A 6,998-nucleotide genomic window follows, 5' to 3' on the forward strand; every position below is an offset into this window, starting at 1 on the left:
CTCTGCACCCAGCACCAGCAAGGGGGTGGGCAGACCACCTAAAGCCACTCCTCCCAGCTGACCCACCAATCTGTCCCTTACCCTCATCCCTTCAGGGACCAGCTTGCCCCTCTCAGGGTGCAAGCAAGGGCAGCTGTTACTTGTTTTCATCCCCTCATGCTGCAGTGTGAGTCAAGCCTTCCCCAAATTCCTTGTCTGACCTCTTACCAATTTCTACTAACTTAAGAATCCAGGGATCCTGATCGGTAACTTTACCATACTACCATATGGTCCAGCAATCATACCCCATAGTATTTACCCAGATAAGCTGAAGAATTATTTCCACACAAAAATGTGCAGTCAGATGTTTATAGCAGTTTTATTTGTAACAGCCAAAGCTTGGAATCAACCAAAATGTCCTTCAGTGTGTTATGGGCTTAATGTTCGTGTTGCCCCTCTCCCCCCCGGCAAAAGAGTTGAAAACGACTCAGTGACTCAATAACAACAACATTCCAAATTCATATGTTGAAGCCCTACCCTCTATAGTGATCTTACAGGAGTGGGGTCTTTGGGGGCTATTAGATTTAGATGAGGCATGAGGGTAGAGCCCCCATGATAGGATTCGCTTCTTGTGAGAGAAGGAGAGAACCAGAGCTTTCTTTTTTCTACCATGTAAGGTGACTTCCCCAGAGAAGGCAATGGCACCCCACTCCAGTACTCTTGCCTGGAAAACCCCATGGGGTTTTCCATGGGGTCACTAAGAGTCTGACATGATTGAGCGACTTCACTTTCACTTTTCACTTTCATGCATTGGAGAAGGAAATGGCACCCCACTCCAGTGTTCTTGCCTGGAGAATCCCAGGCACGGGGGAGCCTGGTGGGCTGCCGTCTATGGAGTCGCACAGAGTCAGACACGACTGAAGCGACTTAGCAGCAGCAGCAGCAGCAAGGTGATTTCCCAGGTGATGCTAGTGGTAAAAGAACCTGCTTGCCAGGAGGAAACATAAGACATCTGGGTTCAATCCCTGTGTTAGGAAGATTCCCCTGGAGGAGGGCATGGCAACCCACTGCAGTATTCCCACCTAGAGAATCCCATGGACAGAGGAGCCTGGTGGGCTACAGTCCATGGGGTTGCAAAGAGTAGTACGTGACTGAAGTGACCTAACACACACTCACACACAAGGAGACAGCCAGAAGGAGGCCATCTGCAAGCCAGAAGAAAACTGAATCTAGGTGCCTTTATCTTGCACTTCTCAGCCTCTAGAACTGTGAGAAAGAAATTGTTGTTTAAGCCACCAAGTTCATGCTGTTCTGTTATAGCAGCCCAAGGTGACAGAGATAGCAGGTAAATGGATAAACTATGATACATCCAGATGATGGAATAGTATTCAACACTAAAAAGAAACAAGCTATCAATCCATGATGAAACATGGAGAAAACTTAAATACGTATTACTGATAGAAGCCAATCTGAAAAAGCTATACACTATATGATTTGGGGCTTCCCAGGGTAAAGAATCCTCATGCCAATGCAGGAGACATAAGAGATGCAGGTTCAATCCCTGGGTTAGCAAGATCCTCTGAAGAAGGAAATGGCAACCCATTCCTCATTCTTGCCTGGAAGATCCCATGGACAGAGGAGCCTGGTGGGCTATGGCCCATAGGCTTGCAAAGAGCTGGACATGACTAAAGCAACTTACCACACATGGTATGATTCCAACTATACGACACTGTGAAAAAGGCAGAACTGTGGAGACAGTAAAAGATTGGCAGTTGCCAGGGGTTAGTGGAGAAGGAGGAATGAATAGGTGGAGCACAGAGGATTTTCAGGGCAGTGAAACTTTCTGTTGTTGTTGTTGTTGAGCCACCAAGTCGTGTCCAACTCTTTGTGGCCCCACGGACTACAGCATGCCAAGCTTCTCTGTCCCTCACCATCTCCCAAAGTTTGCCCAAGTTCATGTCCATTGTATCTGTGATGCCATCCAGCCATCTCATCTTCTGATGCCCTCTTTTCCTTCTGCCCTCAATCTTTCCCAGCATCAGGGACTTTTCCAATGAGTCAGCTGTTTGCCTCAGATGACCACAATACTGAAGTTTCAACTTCAGCATCAGTCCTTCCAATGAGTATTCAGGGTTGATTTCCCTTAAGATTGACTGGTTTGATCTCCTTGCTGTCTAAGGGACTCTCAGGAGTCTTCTCCAGCACCACAGTTTGAAGGCATCAATTCTTTGGTGCTCCGCCTTCTTCACCGTCCAGCTCTCACAAACTATTCTACGTGCTACTATATCAGTGGATAAGCACCATCAGACATCTGTCAAAACTCATAAAATGTAAAATACCAAGAGTGATCCCTAATGTAAAGTGTGTCTCTGAGTGATAATGATGTCACTGTAGGTTCATCAACTGCAACCAACTGTACCGCTTTGCTAGGGGATGCTGATATGTGGGGGAAGCTTATGTGTGTGTGAGAGCAGGGAGTGTATGGGTCCTCTTTGTACTTGTCCCTCTATTTTGCTGTGAATCTAAAGAAAGCCTGAAATATAAAGCCTATTAAACAGAAAAAAAAAAAGGAAAGAAAAAAAAAAAGATTCCAGGAAAACTTCCCAGAAGACTGCAGTCTTGCTTTTGAGAGCCCACTGGTTAGTCTAAAGGGGTGGGTGAAGTTAGGAGTTCCCATTGAGACCTTAAGAAGCCACAAGCAAGAAGGAGTTGAGAATACAGAATAATATAATCAGGCAAATGGGTAAAATAAAAGGACGGTCTGCATATAGACACACAGGCATTCACACTACTCTGCCAGGGTCAAGTTCCTAGCAGTGGGATGGAAGTGGGAGGTGGTAGAGGATACTCACTTTCCTGCAAGAGATATCTAAACACACACACAATGGGAGGGAAGTGAGTGATACCTCCGGTTCTAATGGAGAAACCAGATAAGGCAAGAAATTGCTAGAAAAGTGTGTATGTCTTACATGTTTCATCCAGTTTGGCATTGCAGTTCTCTCAGAGAGCTACACACTACCAGACTGTAAAAAAATGTTAGTTAGAATGGATACATTCCTTGGCCTTTTTCCTGTTGGACTGGTTTTACTATGTTTGAAGTGTTTGTTGGCAGTCCATTTTACTCAACAAGAAGAGAGGTGATTTGAGACAGTTTGTAATTATCATGAGCTGCAGGGAAACTGTATCTTGGAGGGAAAACCCTGACATATCTTGGACATCAAGCATGACTATTAGATCTGCTTTTATCATTTTATTTAGTATTTGATTCCCAGGTTAAACCTTTTTGCCTAAGCCGTCTCATGTATTTTTCTAAACCTAATTTATGCACATTTTCATTTCTTGGTAGAATGGAGACTCTCATAGTGGAAAATTGATTCTCTTTTGGAAAAGGAGTTTTCTTTTTTTTCCCTCTAATTGCTCCCATGCTTTGAATAATGAGTCTTCTTAAATATTTCTCCCGATCATGGTTCTAAACTTTAAGTCCAACAGTGTAATTTCTTAGAAACGGGGGAAAAAGAAAAACAACTTTGAGATGGAAGAAGTGTGGAAAGTGAATGAGGTATTTGGTGACATCCCAGGCTCTATAAAGAGAGCTTGGTAAAAGGCACTGGGGGAATATTTACTACTACCAGGTTTTGTGAAGATATTTTTAGTTCCTACAGACAATCATCTACTTTACATTCAATAGCAAGAAGCAGAGGAGTGTGGCTAAGAGCTAGGGCTGTAGCTTTGTGCTTCCTGAGTTCAAAACCTTGGCTGGACATTTACTCACTCTGTACCTTAGGTAGGTGTCAGTTCTCTGGCCTCGTTTTCTATATCTGTCAAATCAGTTCAATAATAAAACATTTCTGCTTTTCCACCCATTCCCCGCTTCCCCCACCTGCTTGAGCTACACCAGGCTCACTCGGAGCTCGGGCTCCTGCTAAGCTAGCAGGGCAGTGGCCATCATGGTCACCTACCGGGACCTCGTCAGGCATGATGGGATGTTCTCCATCTACGAGCTCTAGGATGTCGCTGACGGGCTGTGTCTGGAAGCGGAGGGGAAGCTGGTCGTAGCACAGAGAGTAACACTGATGGCTCGGCTCATTGATGGAAATGGCTCCACTGAAGGGGGCGAAGGTATCTAAAGCACAGTAATCACTGGTGTCCATACTGTCATGAAGCATCACTTGCAGGAAACAAGCTTCACAAAAGGAGCTTACAAGAAGTACATTAAAGATGACGGAAACCTGAAGTATAGAGACCAGAAGAGTAAAGCCTTTCATGGCAGGGGCTACGGAACAAATCAAGCCCCTCCTCACTAATTTCAAAAACCGTCAGTTCTTTGCTGGTGAAAACACGAATCCAGCTGCATGGTTGTGCTGCTGGACTTGTGTGAGGATGTTGTGACCCCGTATATGATTTTCTTTAAGGAAGGTTCAGAAATGGAAACATGTTAACAAGTGTGGCTGTGACTTTGGATCTAGCACATAACTTCATAACTGGCTGGCAGCTGCTTTTCATCTACCAGGACTGAGACAAACGGGACTCAGGTCAACTTGAGCTCTTTATTTTGACATTGATTTATCTGGAGTAGAAGCATTATTTTTGAGGCGGGGGTGGGAAACATACAACACATCATGTAGGTTGTCTAAAAATAAAGTTCATATAAATTCAAAAAATAATACATTTCTCACTACGTCTTTTGAGGCTTAAGAATTAATTTATATAAAGCATTAAAGCCATTGTCTGGCAAATAGTAAGATGCCCAATTAACACTGACCACTAAGTCCATTGAAAAAAGTCTCTGGAGGCCTTTTGGACACTGGTAGATGACGGTGGCACAGCCTGTTCTAATCAGGACATCAGGCATTCCCTATCTCTTCCCTTCATCTCAGACGGTGCTTTTGAGAATCACAGAGCAGCCATTAACTGTGTGAGTCATTGCCTATGAATTTACAGATTAAGCTCACTTAGGTGTCTGTGGAGAGCTTATATGTCAGCTAAGTGGCTCTGCTTCCAGAGTTTGGATGGCTACTAGCTATGGTACTTCACCATAGCTAGTGAAGTCTGGTATTCTCTCAAAAAACTGGTCTAGCTAGGGTTTATTCATATGGGTCTCTGAAATTTCTAGGAGAATGAAACTATGCAAGGCCTTTTGAGACCTAGACTCAGAACTGGCATGGTATTGCTTCTGCTGCATTTTGTTAGGTGAAGCAGTTCATAAGGCCAGATTCAAGGGGTGGGGAAATGCCATCTCTCACTGGGAACTATTTCAACGTCATCGTGCAAAAGGATATGTAAAAAAGGAAGAGAATAAGTGCAGCCGTTTTTGCCGTCTTCTACGGTACCCAATTTGTAGCATTTCTTCTACAGCATTTCTGGCAGGTGGTCATGTAGCTGAAACACCTTCAAAAACAGGGAGGTCACTGTTTTACCAGGCAACTCAGTATTGTTGAAGTGCTTTTTTTATGCCTCTGTAGAGACACTGACTTCACAGAATTTTTTAATCATAGAATTGAAGGTCATCCAGGCAATGACATTTTTGAAGCCAGGTTTCTGTACAGGAAGCCACAGGAAGCCTGCAATTTCCACTGATTTGTCCCCGTTCTACCTCTTGGAGCAAAACAATATATTATGTATTTATTACTTCTTTGTTTTCAAGAGAGTCTAACTAAGGCCAGCTTGAGCATTACATACCAGGTGCATGTTCCCATTCATTCATTGTTTTCATTCACTTGTTCTTGCATTTAATATTTATTAAACAGATTCCATGGGCCAGGCACTCATTTTAAGATGAATAAAGGTACGGTGTCTCAAAGCAGTCATATTTAATACAAAGTTTCATTTCACCACTTGCCAAGTGTGTGACTTGGGAAATTTTAATTTTCTAATTTTCAGTTTCTTCACATGAAAATTGGGTATATAGTTCCTCATACTTTCAATTTTTAAAATGTTTATTCACTTATTTTTGGATTGCCCGCCCTAGTCTTAGCTGTGATACACATGGTCTTCGTTGTGGCAGGCAAGATCTAGTTCCCTGGCTGGGGATGGAACCTGGCTCCTGTGCACTCGGAGTATAGTCTTGACCACTGGACAACCAGGGAAGTCCCTATGAAAAAATTGGATATATAATATCTCTACTTCACAAGGTGGTTGCAATAATTAAATAAAATAAAATGTCTGGTCTTTAAATAGGCCCTCAGTCAATGATAGCTGTCAGCTATGATTAAGGTTATTAAGGGATAATTCCTGTCCTGGATATGTTTCCTGGCATTTCTCCACATCTTGGTAATGCTTCTTTCTTTAGAATAAGTTACGTTCTACACAGATAATATCGTATGGTATAGCACTTTGAATAAGTGGCCTTTGCATTCAGACATAACTAGGTGTGAATCCTCACTTAGCCATATACTAGTCTGTGACTTAAGTTCTCAAAGCCTCAGTTTATAAACCTGCAGACTAAGGATGATAATAATCTTAGACTTGGTATGAGGAATATATGAGAGAACGCACATACAACCTTTAACATGGTGCCTGACACTTAGTGAGTCCCTCCACTACCCACTCTCCACCAGATGGAAGCTGTGAACTTTATTTGATACATTTTCATGATTTGTAGCATGGTGTCATGAAAAGAATCAGGAGAAAACTTGGCCCTGGATTTCCCTGGTGGTACAGTGGATAAGAGTCCACCTGCCAGTGCAGGGGACACAGGTTCAAGCCCTGGTCCGGGAAGATTGCACATGTCTTGGGCAACTAAGCCCATGTGCCACAACCACCGAGCCTGCACTCTAGAGCCTACGAGCTGGAACTAATGAGCTCCTGCATTGCCGGAGGCCACAACTGTTGAGGCCTGTGCATCTAGAGCCTGTGCTCTGCAACAAGAGAAGCCACCGAAATGAGAAGCCCAGGCACCAATAAAGAGTAGCACTGGTTCACCACACTAGAGAAAACCTGCGTGCAACAGCAAAGACCCAGCATAACCAAGATAAAAAAAATAAATAAAAAAAACACCTCAGTCAGGCCACTGTAGTTCT

The 6,998-nt window shown here is 43.5% G+C and overlaps 1 pseudogene; it reads left to right on the forward strand.

Moving 5' to 3' along the window:
• The first annotated feature begins 3,926 nt into the window (after positions 1–3,926).
• LOC105005526 lies at positions 3,927–4,418 on the forward strand (annotated as a pseudogene).
• The last annotated feature ends 2,580 nt before the right edge of the window (positions 4,419–6,998 follow it).

This window comes from Bison bison, unplaced genomic scaffold (genome assembly GCF_000754665.1).
Source record: "Bison bison bison isolate TAMUID 2011002044 unplaced genomic scaffold, Bison_UMD1.0 scf7180017864491, whole genome shotgun sequence".
Taxonomy (NCBI): domain Eukaryota; kingdom Metazoa; phylum Chordata; class Mammalia; order Artiodactyla; family Bovidae; genus Bison; species Bison bison.